Here is a 13,810-nt window from a genome sequence, read left to right as displayed (position 1 = left end):
TTTTTTTTTCTGCCCCATATGTCTATTCTAGAGACATTTTGTTACACCTTTACTTAGTGATTATTTTGCCTTATGTCTGTTCTAGAGACAAGTTACAGCTTTTTGATAAAGCTCTAATTGGTTTTCTTTTGGAAATATGTTTCAAATTCACACTGAATGCATTTATGACTGTAAAGCATGTCTGTGTGTGTCAAAATCGTGATTAAAATCGAAATCGCAATGGTTTTTTTTGTCCATATCGCACAGCCCTACTCAGAACCTATTCATTTTTAATCCTTAAATTTTAGACACATGAGATAATGAATATATCATTGCTCTAGAAATGTCATAATTAAGGAAATTAAACATCTCAAAGGACATAATGAAATGTGTCTACTCAAGCAGTTATTCTTATAAGAAACATCAAACTTAACGAAAAAAAAACAACTATTCAAGACACATTGCTATAGCATTTATCATCAACACTAACATAGCATGAAAACTAATGTTTTCTGTTATATTAAGCACAAACTAAGAAAAGTAAAACAAACTTTTAACTAGGGGTGGGCGATATACTGGTAGACATGATTAACCGGTAGAAATTTGTCAACCGGTAGAGATTTTGGACTATCGCCTCTATCGCAGTTACACGCTCACGTGACGTTGGTGTGCTACGTGGTTACGAAAACGTAGCGTTTGCACACATTTTTAAGCATTGCGGTTAAAAAACAAGTGATTTTAAGCCGTTGAAACGCTATCAGTAGCGAAAGAGAACTCATTTCGCTATTTGCGCATGCTGTCTGAGAGGCACGTGAACACGGTGCTCATAGAGCGCTGGAGTAGAGTTATATTTGCCTCTTTATAGGCCTTGAACGGTTAAATTTAGGTCTTAAGTGAAAGCAAACAGCTGAGAAAGAAAACACATGTGTAACAGTATATTGGATCCGGGCAGCTCTTAAAGTGACAGCAGTCAATTTTCCTGCTATCTGTCATTCATTAAAAAATGGGTGGGATTTGTCTCTACTAACTTTGCACATCTAGACTTTGCAATATTTGCCCACTATTCTTTGTAGAACTGCTCAAGTTCAGTTAAATTTGATTGTGAGCATTTGATGGTATTTTGCCCCACCCATTTTTCCTTCTATCCTGACAAGTCCCCCAGTCCCTGCTGCAGAGAAACCCCCCATAACAGAATATTACCTCCTCCATGCTTTACTGTAGGAATGCTGTTATTTGGATGGCAAGCTGTATTGGATTTCCGCCAGACATATCGTTTGGTGCTGAAGCCAAATAATTCAATTTTAGTCTCATCTGCCTCAGAATATTCAAGGTGAGTTTTGGCAAAGCTCAGTCATGACTGCATGTGGCCTTTTTTGAGGAGCGGCTTTTTTCTTGCAACCCTCCCATACGAGCCACATTTGTGGAGAATTTGTGATATTGTTGTGCCTGTCCACAACTTTATCCCAGAGGTCTTTTGACAGTGCCTTGCCACCCATAGTTGATTGATTGTTTGCTTCAGTTGCACTACCAACGAGTGAAATGCTCCAGGAAAGCTCTTTTCATGCTGAGCTAATCAAAATGACCACAGCTGATCACAGTTAAAAGTCAAATGGCTTTGTGTGCCATTGAGAACGTGATTAGCTACACCTGATTGAGTTTACAAGTCAATTTTAGAAGAGGTGATCCTTTTTCCATCCTTTTTTTTATAAATTTTTTTCTGACGTGTTGGTGTTAAATCTTTAACTTGGATTTTATTTAAGTTGCACTGAGTAAATACAGCTGGATAAAACAAAAACTGTGTCCGTCTTCATTTCAGGCTGCAAAGCAACAAAATGTGATTATTTTAAAGGGGGGTGATTCTCTTCTATAACCACTGTATATATCGTTACCATGAAATAAAATTACTTATATCGTGATATAAGATTTTGGTCATTTCGCCCACTGCTGCTGGACTAAGCGTGCTCATTCTTGCGTGTACATATAATTTTATTTTCACCACCTGCAAACTCACAAGGAGCTCATAAAAGGCACTTTACCTCATCGTTGCTCCACGTTTGCCCTCTGCTCATTTTGTTTTGGTTACACCGCGTCGTCAAATCATGTCGCATAGCGTCGCATCTTGTCATTACTTCCTGTTTTTGGTTCGTTTAGAAGTATTTGGTCCATGTTGCATTCATATATCATGCAAACCTTGTTTGGTACGCACCAGGGTTTCGATGGCAGCGTTCACACATGCTCAAACGAACCGCACTAACAGAGTAATCGCACCAGGGTTCGTTTCAATCAAACCAAACATGACAAGTGTGAACGCACCCTTAATGTTTCAATAATTAAATAAAAGCACTGGTGTTGTCCACTGTGTTGTCTTTGGTGGGGCGGGAGCAGCTGTGGGATCGCGGGTAGACCATATCTAATAGTATACTGCGTGTTTTTTCTTTTCTTTTCCTGCACAGCAAATAAATACTATTAAATATTATCGTGACTCGCCAGTCGTTAAGTGTGTAGTGTTGGACTGACTCAGTCATTAGGTTTGTGCTCCTCTCTGACTGTCAAAGATGAGAATCTGTTCCAGTCGATGGAAACAGTCTTTAGGTGTGTTGAGGCAGGGCTCCAGACAAAAAAAATTGAGTAAGGAGCCATTGGCTTCTATAAGAAAAAAACTTAGGTGCCAAATTATTTTTTTAGGTGCCACAGAATAAACGTGTTTTATTTATTTTATTATTATTATTATTATTATTTTACATTTTAACATTTCAATCATACTGTCATGTAGGGCTGCAACTAACGATTATTTTGATAATCGATTAGTTGACCGATTATTTTTCCGATTAATCGGATCTTCTCATTTCTTTCTTTTTTTTGACAAAAAACACTTCCACATTCTGCCCAATGTCCTTTAAACAAACGTGTCAACTGAATGCTATGAAAATAGTGCTTAACAATTTATTAGACACACATCATAATAAAGATAAAACACAAATATTTTAGGAATCTGTCAAAAAAATTGTTTAAATCTAAAAATGTTATTGTCATTTATTGGGCAAATATCAAACTAAGTAGGCTAGTATTTATTCACATATTAACAAGAATGTCCTCCTATGCCTTCCATAACAGCTTGCATTCTTGCTGGCATTGCTTAGGTACTTTTTGACTGTAATTGGGTATCTGAGAGCTTGACTATTTTTTTTTTCTGCCTTTTTTCATAGATAACAGCAATAATTATATTATAGCATAGAAATAGTCAACTACTGTTACTAAAGAGCTTATGCACATTGGAGGACTTGCCAATACAGAAAGCTAAAAAATGATTATAATCACCAATACTGTTAGTTTAGAGCAGCAGTGGCACAAACCTTACATAAATTTGTTTTAAAAAAAATTGTTAAGCACTGTATTTGAATATAGTTTAAATCTCTACATTAAAAATTAAAATAATAATAAATATAATAAGGACGAATAAAAACAAACTCAGTATGTTAACCAACAGGTAAGAGTAATGTTCTGCAGGAACACGCGTCCACTTTGATCACATGTCATTTCTTTATCCTGTAAAAGGCGACTATGAAGCATCTGATATTTATATTCAGAATTACACGCTGTATCCCTTTACAGTTCCTACTCTCATAAAATACGTGCACTACATGTTGACTTTTAAACCAAATTTAAAAACCTTATTTATACCTTTTAAATATCAACAACAGATATACAAAGCATTTTCTGAATTACTGGATGGCAAGTGTGCTTCAAATAATATGAAGTTCATGCATTAACAGAACACAGCATACACTAAGATCTTGATAAGAAGAAGCCATATTAGTAATGATTATAAACGAGAATTGTTAACGATATTTCACACAGCTGGCAGCTTTGCCTGTTGTGGTTTGTTCAAGTTGTGCACGAAATAGACGCTGCTTTTCTCCCCTTTTCTCGTCTTTGCACGTCTCCGTCATTTCGATCTCTCTCGCGCTGCACAATAGGGATGGGCGATAGTATCGATATTTTTGTTTGAGTATCGATACTTTCGATACTCGCGTCAGTATCGATATATCGATACTTTGTATCGATACGCCCATCCCTACTGCACAACTGAGCTGCGTTTAGCAGGTGTGCGACAATGCTGCTGTGCGGCAGAGATGAGGACAGAAAGAAACTCTTTTTTCCACTAAAACTTTGATGCGCACGCATCGTCTCAGTTTAATACGTGAACATAACAAAAGATGTGATCGCAAAACAATCAGGAAAAAACGGCATTACATGCAAATTTTTAAGTTATAACATGTAAATATATATAGTCGCCAATGGCGACTTCAGCAAAAACTTCACTCGCATATTAATATTTTTGTCGCAAATGCGACCGTTTTAGTCACAGTCTGGAGCCCTGTGAGGTCAATCTTAGAATGTTTCTGCTAGTCGCGTAGTGTGTCCTCAGCTTAAGAGTGAGTTCGTGAAATTGAATTTTTATTTTTGGGTGAACTATTAACTGTGTGAAATGAATGTAAGGGTGTTAAACATCATTACACTCACAAATTAGCACGTTAGCATTCACAGAGTGCTACATACTGACGTATGCCATGTATGTAGCGGTGAAGGTGGGCAAAGGCCATTTGTGTTGGCACAAAGTTCCTCTGGGCACGGGTTCAAAGCAGCCGCTTTTACAGGACCTGCAACTGCTTTAGAGCTTTTACTTCATTCATTCAGAATAAAACACAGATAAATGAAGTGGAGCGAGGAATGCGAAACCGCTCCATGCCGAACGCACAAGTGAATGTGCAGCTATGACGTGATGGGAAACTTGGAGGCTGAAACTTAAGATTGTGTTGAAAAAGACTCTAGAGTCCATAGTCAGAAAAGACAAAAAAAAACTCACCATTTCCTTTGTATGTTAAACACACAGACCTCAAGGACATACAATTCAGCTCTGAGCAGTGTGACGAAAGGCTGAGCCACAACATAAACTCACCGAAGGAAATGCAACATCTTACCACAGAGAACAGAGTTTACATGAGCCGAGAAAGAGAAGATACTTCCACATACAGGCTAAACAATAAGGATTTTCTTTGCTGGACCAGTTTCAGACCAGTAGTTCAGATTTGTAATAGTCCTGCCAACATTTTAAAATTGTTTTCTTGACCAAAAAACCAAAACAATTTAAAACAAATAATTAGTTAGTTTTCTACTTTGGACTACTAGTCTGCAATTACAGCTACAAATTAATTAACTTTATTAATTTCAACACATAACTGATAACTGACTATCACAAGTTATTTCTGCAATTTGGACAGCTAAATTTATTATATATTCATTTATTTTTATTGCCATATCAGCAACAATGGCTGTATTCATGGAAAGATCAAAGTATTAAAAACAAATAGGCTTTTTACAGTTTGATATTTACTGAATAAACACATTTAAGTCTTAAGTGTGGCCAACTACACGTTCAAAGTTTGAGGTCAGTAAGCTTTTTTGTTATTGAAAACAAATGATATATATACATACAGTATATATATATATATATATACATACATACAGTATATATATATACATACACACATACATATTTTCATTCAGCGAGGACGCATTCAATTGATCAAAAGTGACAGTAAAGATATGAATAATGTTACAAAGGATTCCTATTCTGAATAAATGCTGTTCTTTTGAACTTTTTATTCATCAAAGTGTGATGGTTTCCACAAAGATATTAAGCAGCACAACTGATTTCAACATTGATAATACTAAGATATGTTTTTTGAGCACCAAGTCAACATATTAAATTGATTTCTGACAGATCATGTAACACTGAAGACTGGAGTAATGATGCTGAAAATTCAGCTTTGCATCACAGGAGTTAATTACATTTTTTAAAATATTCAAACAGAAAGCCATTACTTAGAACTGTAATACTTTTTCACAATACTAATGTTTTTACAGCATGTTTAATCAAATAAAGGCCACCTTGGTGAGCATATGAGACTTTAAAAAAATTTTAACAATCTTACTGACCCCGAAATTTTGAAAATTAGATAATGTTAATTCTGGCCCTATTTACACTTACTTCATGCACCTCAATTAATATTCAATATTTTAAAATATCACAGAAAACCAAATATTTAAGCAAGGCATAAAAACACACATCATCAACAAACTTAGGTTACTATAGTAACAATGCAGCACTGGCCGGATAACCACCAGCTACAAAATTCTCTCACACTACATCCTTCATATAGATTAGAATATAACAGCGTGAACGACGTCTTATCCCTAAAAATAATCTATGAGATTCAGTGAGAAAATCAAAAGATGCAAGAATGAGACATACAGTCTTTGAGAAATGCGGGCTGACAGGGCAGAACGACTGTAGTGGTTAAACTGTGACTCTGTGTCGTCTGTACCCGGGGGCATCAGTGCCAAGGGCCATCAGAGCTCATATCGAAGCCTGGGAAAGAGGTCACTGCCACTGCTGCGCCTGCTCAGGAACAGGCCATGAAATATGTAATACCGCAGTATATTTACCACAAACCCAGCTAAAAGTTATTTCTTGACCAACAATCTATATTTGAAAACCGGTACTGTACCATTTAATTTGCTAATGACAAACAGCAAAAATGCATATTATAAAAGGGATTTCATCTTGATAGTTCTTGATAAGTATTGCTGATATTAGGGCTGAACGATTAATTGCATTTGCGATAATATCGCGATATGAAAAATTTTGATTTTTCAATCGCAGAGGCTGCGATTACACGGTCACGTGACAGGCGAGAGTAAAGAGGTGTGTTCGACTTGAAGATCAGGGCCCGGTTCCCCAAAACGTTCTTATCGCTAAGTAGTTCTTAACCTATTCCTTAACCTCTCTCTTAACGTTATGGCACGATTCCCGACACGTTCGTACGCTAAGTATATCTTCTGTAAGTCACACTTTCGTAAGGTTGGTCTGGACCATTCGTAAGCTCTCTCTTAGCGTTGTTTGAGCTCAAGACGCTAGTCGCCGCCACTGTGCAGCAGTCTTTAGAAATCAGCGCAGCGCAGTACAAGTCAAACTATGGTATGTTGACAATGTTGTGGCTCAACAATGATTTTATGTTATGGACATTTTAAGACTAATAATAAAATATGTTCGCAATGGATACAGGCCTATTTATGAAGTTGACTTTATTTGGTATCAGAACTAATATGGTGGTAATTAGCCTAGGCTATTTCGTAATGTCATTAAAGCGTTCAAATTGGCAATCACTTTTGATAATTAAAATCTGGCAAACAATTTGGCTCTAAATGGCTAAGATCTATAAATGGGTAAGCATGGTGGTGTCCAGTAAGCGACCAACTATGGCAGCGATCCAACGTGTCCTTGTATTGAATCAAAGACGGCGCCGGCCGCGGAGCCGTTTAGTCCATGTCAATTTTTTTATTCGGCAAAACTTAAGCCCTTTTGACATTTTGCCTGACGTGGCTATATTACAAAAATTTCGCCTCCCAAGACAACTCATTATGGAGCTGCTGGACCTTCTCAGACCTGCGCTTGCCAGGCTAACGCGGCGGAATTTTGCTTTAAGCCCTGAAGTCCAGCTGCTTGCAGCGCTAAGGTTTTTTGCTACAGGGAGCTTCATCGAGGTCGTGGGAGAGGGCTACGGCCTAAGCAAGACCTCGGTGTGGAGGTGCATCCACACTGTCACCAACGCCCTTCTGCGCCATGCCGGGGATTACATCCGGCTGCCGGCAACACGTCAGGAGGTCCAGGAGGTGCACCAGGGCTGTCATGCCATTGCTGGCATCCCCAGAGTCTTGGGCCTGGTGAATGGCACACTCATCCCTATCGCCAATCCATCAGTGATTGATCAGGCGTACATATCGCCAAAGGGATACGCGGCCATAAACGTGCAGGTTATAGTGGACCATAGGGGTGTGATCTCCGACCTGGTGGCAAGGTGGCCAGGCAGCACCCACGACAGTTTTGTCTGGGCCAATTCTGCCGTGGGTGAACAAGCGGAGAGAGAGGGGTTTGGTCAGAGCCTGTTCCTCGGGGATAGTGGATACCCTCTGAGAACATACTTATTCACACCGCTGACCAACCCACAGACTCGGGCTGAAAGAGCCTACAATTTTGCACACGTTCGCACGCGCAACGTTGTCGAGTGCCTGCACAAGTCGGCAGGAGGACTGCGCATGAAGCCTCACAGCTCTTGCGCAGTTACGGTGGCAACGGCCATACTCCATAACATGGCTGTGCGTGGAGGCGCACCTATTCCGGAGGGGGAGGAGGAGGAGGAGGAGGTGGAAGCAGATGAGGAGGAAGATGGAGAGGGAGAAGTTGAATTCATTCAGAATAAAACACAGATAAATGAAGTGGAGCGAGGAATGCGAAACCGCTCCATGCCGAACGCACAAGTGAATGTGCAGCTATGACGTGATGGGAAACTTGGAGGCTGAAACTTAAGATTGTGTTGAAAAAGACTCTAGAGTCCATAGTCAGAAAAGACAAAAAAACTCACCATTTCCTTTGTATGTTAAACACACAGACCTCAAGGACATACAATTCAGCTCTGAGCAGTGTGACGAAAGGCTGAGCCACAACATAAACTCACCGAAGGAAATGCAACATCTTACCACAGAGAACAGAGTTTACATGAGCCGAGAAAGAGAAGATACTTCCACATACAGGCTAAACAATAAGGATTTTCTTTGCTGGACCAGTTTCAGACCAGTAGTTCAGATTTGTAATAGTCCTGCCAACATTTTAAAATTGTTTTCTTGACCAAAAAACCAAAACAATTTAAAACAAATAATTAGTTAGTTTTCTACTTTGGACTACTAGTCTGCAATTACAGCTACAAATTAATTAACTTTATTAATTTCAACACATAACTGATAACTGACTATCACAAGTTATTTCTGCAATTTGGACAGCTAAATTTATTATATATTCATTTATTTTTATTGCCATATCAGCAACAATGGCTGTATTCATGGAAAGATCAAAGTATTAAAAACAAATAGGCTTTTTACAGTTTGATATTTACTGAATAAACACATTTAAGTCTTAAGTGTGGCCAACTACACGTTCAAAGTTTGAGGTCAGTAAGCTTTTTTGTTATTGAAAACAAATGATATATATACATACAGTATATATATATATATATATACATACATACAGTATATATATATACATACACACATACATATTTTCATTCAGCGAGGACGCATTCAATTGATCAAAAGTGACAGTAAAGATATGAATAATGTTACAAAGGATTCCTATTCTGAATAAATGCTGTTCTTTTGAACTTTTTATTCATCAAAGTGTGATGGTTTCCACAAAGATATTAAGCAGCACAACTGATTTCAACATTGATAATACTAAGATATGTTTTTTGAGCACCAAGTCAACATATTAAATTGATTTCTGACAGATCATGTAACACTGAAGACTGGAGTAATGATGCTGAAAATTCAGCTTTGCATCACAGGAGTTAATTACATTTTTTAAAATATTCAAACAGAAAGCCATTACTTAGAACTGTAATACTTTTTCACAATACTAATGTTTTTACAGCATGTTTAATCAAATAAAGGCCACCTTGGTGAGCATATGAGACTTTAAAAAAATTTTAACAATCTTACTGACCCCGAAATTTTGAAAATTAGATAATGTTAATTCTGGCCCTATTTACACTTACTTCATGCACCTCAATTAATATTCAATATTTTAAAATATCACAGAAAACCAAATATTTAAGCAAGGCATAAAAACACACATCATCAACAAACTTAGGTTACTATAGTAACAATGCAGCACTGGCCGGATAACCACCAGCTACAAAATTCTCTCACACTACATCCTTCATATAGATTAGAATATAACAGCGTGAACGACGTCTTATCCCTAAAAATAATCTATGAGATTCAGTGAGAAAATCAAAAGATGCAAGAATGAGACATACAGTCTTTGAGAAATGCGGGCTGACAGGGCAGAACGACTGTAGTGGTTAAACTGTGACTCTGTGTCGTCTGTACCCGGGGGCATCAGTGCCAAGGGCCATCAGAGCTCATATCGAAGCCTGGGAAAGAGGTCACTGCCACTGCTGCGCCTGCTCAGGAACAGGCCATGAAATATGTAATACCGCAGTATATTTACCACAAACCCAGCTAAAAGTTATTTCTTGACCAACAATCTATATTTGAAAACCGGTACTGTACCATTTAATTTGCTAATGACAAACAGCAAAAATGCATATTATAAAAGGGATTTCATCTTGATAGTTCTTGATAAGTATTGCTGATATTAGGGCTGAACGATTAATTGCATTTGCGATAATATCGCGATATGAAAAATTTTGATTTTTCAATCGCAGAGGCTGCGATTACACGGTCACGTGACAGGCGAGAGTAAAGAGGTGGTGTGTTGGTCATACTATACAATGATTTATAGCTTGTCTTGAATGAATAATACACAACATAAAGAGCTTTAAAAAAAGAATTGCATATTAAATCGCAATCGCAATATTGGTAAAAAAAATCGCAATTAGATTATTTTCCAAAATCGTTCAGCCCTAGCTGATATTATCAGTAAAAATTAATAATGAAGCAAAGACTTTAATTGCAACTGAACCTGCCAACAAGAACACTGTTGGTAGCCTTAAAAATACTACTTAATTGACACTGTATTGTAAACAAGACAATCTAGATTCTATATTGTCAGAAAATTAGAAAGGTTTTATTTTAGTTTAGTGCATCAGCATTGTTGCAGAAATTTTTTAAACACAGACATCATCTCTAAATCCCTCTACAAAACAACTTTGACAAAAAAATTGGTCAATTGTGTCCACTTGGCCAATCATTAGGGCCTTTCGCACCGCGAGAACCTTTTCATAGTACCAGAACTAATTGTGGAACTACCCACTTTTTGGCGGTTTCGCACCGCCGGAACTGGGTGCGATGTTAGTACCGGACTGCCTTTTTCGAGAACCAAATTAGCTCCTACTCCGGAGCAGGGTCTAACCAGCACAACTGGTACTAATCGTGACGTAAGTAGACATTGATTGGCCAAACGCGTACGAAAACGCCCTCACCCGCCATGATTTAAATGCCGTGTAAACATACTGTAAACATTGTGTCAACTTATTTCGCAAGTATGGAGAACAGCGATAGATGGACGGACACTGAAGTGCAGGCACTTGTAGCAAATGTAGCACTGGCAGTTGTCGTTGGAGATTCTTAGTCCTCCTTTCCGTTCTTTCAATCGCTTTACGTATACGTCGACTTTCCATGTCCATTATTGTGAAACCCGCGAGACACAACAAAAACACAGCTCCGATCACAGCGTCCTCCATCCTCCTGTTGTTCTTTGTTTCTGTTGTTGAACGCCGCGCACAAATGACGACGCTGTCGACCGGCTTACATCACTTAGTACACACTCTCGGTGCGAATGCAACCCTTTAAATGGTACTGGGAAATAGTTCGCGCAAAATCTTTAGTACTGTACATTTAGTTCTGGAACTAAAGCGGTGCGAAAGGCCCTATTATTAGTTGTAGTTCCCCATAGCGCAGTTTCCACCTCTGATTATGCACGGTTTCAGTTTTCAAATGTGAACTTCTAAGTAAAAACTGCATAATCATATCATAATCTAGATATCAGCTTTTGAAAAAAAAAATAAAACTCTTGTATTTTCCCCCAGATTTACAACTTTAATATTTAATCTTTGTAATTTATACAGTCATGCAGCACAGTGTTTGCTCTTAAAATTGCACAGGTTTTAGTACATTACAGAAAGTTTGATGTAAATCTGTGATCGACTCGCAAAAGCCCTGCAGAACTCCGGTACGTCTTAAACATCATCAAATGAGCACCATTTCAAACTTTGAGTTCACTTTGTTCCTTTGTCTCATTTGTTAAGATCTAAAGTTTTCTTTGAGCTTGAAGCCCAGACACCGACCTAAGGTGAGAACTATTTAAAACAGAATCACTGCACAGAACGAAGACAAAAGAAATACATAGCTACCAATCTGCGATCAGTGTCACATTTTCAAAATGGACAAGAACTGAAGCGGAGACGATTATGCCACTCAAATGCCTGCCAGTCTTGATGATTCAGGGTAACGGTAGGGCTGCTACAGGGCTCAATAGTTGACGTGAATGAAATATTAGTTCTCTATTTAAAACATCCAGAAGCTTAAAGGAACAGTCCATTAAAAAAAATGTAATTTCTGTTAGTCAAATTCTGACTTAGGTGAAACACAAAAGGAAATGTTTAGCAGAATGTCCACACTGCTCTTTTCCATACAATTAAAGCAACTGGATGGGAACATTTTCAGCGAATAAGGAGTTTTGATCTGTTCCTCACACAAAGCTATTGTATGACTTCAAAAGTCTTGGAATATAGGGGTGTATGGACTTACTTTTAGTACTCCATGGTCATGTTTTATCCTTTTTTACCGGTCACTATTTAAGTTTCCATTAAAATCTTTCTTGCAGGAAAATGTTTAGTGTATCAAAATGTCTACTGATATTAGAGCTGTCAAAATGGCTGAAAAACTAAATTCGAATTTTGTACTTAAGTATGATCAAAATTCTAATTATATTCGAATTTAAAATGCATAATTTCAGTTAGGGTGAAGAAAAGCTTTTGGCTTCTCTTCTGAGGCCACAAGAGGGCGCATCGAGCAAAATATTACTAATGCACGTTTATTCAAAGCAGAAGATAAAATTACATTTTTGTAATCGGTGTATATCTGTGAAAAACCCGCCATAAAGTCTCGTTTATATGAGACTTTAAAAAATATGTTTTTTTCAAAGTTAAACTTGCATTAATTTTACATGGCTTTCTAAACATGCGGCTCCGTTGTGCGAGATGCGAGTGCAATGGTAATAGATGTCCCTCTAGAAAATGTGCGAAATATGTGTTCTGTGTGAATGGCTTGGTTTCAGTTTTGAAGTTCTTCTCCGCATTGATGTTCCCTTTTTCCGCAATATTTTTAATTAACAACGCAAGACGCCGCATCTAGTGGCTTCAACTGGATAGGCTAACAAAAACATTATAATGCAACGACACTTACATCGTCATCGCAACTCGTGCGCCACTGATAAGGCTGCCTCCTTAACGCACACCTAAAATTCGAATACAACGTTTTTGCATTCGAATGTGGATTTTTATTTTAAATTCGACGAATATTCGAAATTCGAATATTTTTTGACAGTCCTAACTGATATAGCTGATTTACGCACATTTAAGCACTATTCTAGATGTTCAAGGGTGCGTTAAATCTATTCTGACTGCATACACAGTGAAATGGCCCACCCAACAAAAAAAAACTTACACAAAGCTTTAACAAAAAGGATAACAATCAGATGACTTCATTGCAAACACCATTTTATCGTTAAAAATCAATTGGATGGAAACAGGTTGAATACAGCAAATTTTGCAAACAATTATTTTTTTTTTTTTTTACACGTTTTCATATTGTTAATAACAGAACAGCATAAAAAGTGGATGGAAACTTAGCTGGTACTTTTGTTGCACGGGAAAAAAACATGCATAAATGTTCTGCGTAACCTGTTGTGTTTCACAGAAGAATCATTGGGTTAGCAACAAGAGGGTGAGTAAATTTAAGACTTCAACGTCTGAAACTAGTGGTCGACCGATATGGTTTTTTTGACAGCCGATGCCGATATCTTGGAAAGCAGGGTGGCCGATGGCCGATATCATTTTATTTATTTTAATTCATATTTAAGAAATTTGAAATTATTTGAAAATGGATTAAAAAAAAATTTGTAAAATAAACATACTTATACTCTAGAAGACAAATTATTTTTCACAAATAAATAAATATTTAATAAAAA

At 37.5% G+C, this 13,810-nt stretch overlaps 1 protein-coding gene and 1 long non-coding RNA gene across 2 annotated transcripts in view; both read right to left on the bottom strand.

Moving 5' to 3' along the window:
* The window catches only part of LOC107709693 (rho GTPase-activating protein 33-like), a 75,162-nt gene that overhangs the window by 55,648 nt on the left and 5,704 nt on the right, over positions 1-13,810 (bottom strand). The window lies entirely within an intron of this gene.
* LOC107709656 (uncharacterized) lies at positions 3,581-13,104 on the bottom strand. The gene is made up of 4 exons (XR_001636516.1): positions 13,094-13,104; positions 12,240-12,241; positions 10,973-10,980; positions 3,581-3,696 (listed from the first exon to the last, which is right to left on the bottom strand). It is a non-coding gene; the product is annotated as an uncharacterized LOC107709656 (long non-coding RNA).

This window comes from Sinocyclocheilus rhinocerous, unplaced genomic scaffold, assembly GCF_001515625.1.
Source record: "Sinocyclocheilus rhinocerous isolate Xijiao unplaced genomic scaffold, SAMN03320098_v1.1 scaffold282, whole genome shotgun sequence".
In the NCBI taxonomy this organism is placed as follows: domain Eukaryota; kingdom Metazoa; phylum Chordata; class Actinopteri; order Cypriniformes; family Cyprinidae; genus Sinocyclocheilus; species Sinocyclocheilus rhinocerous.
This window is presented reverse-complemented; position numbering and strand designations above follow the sequence as displayed.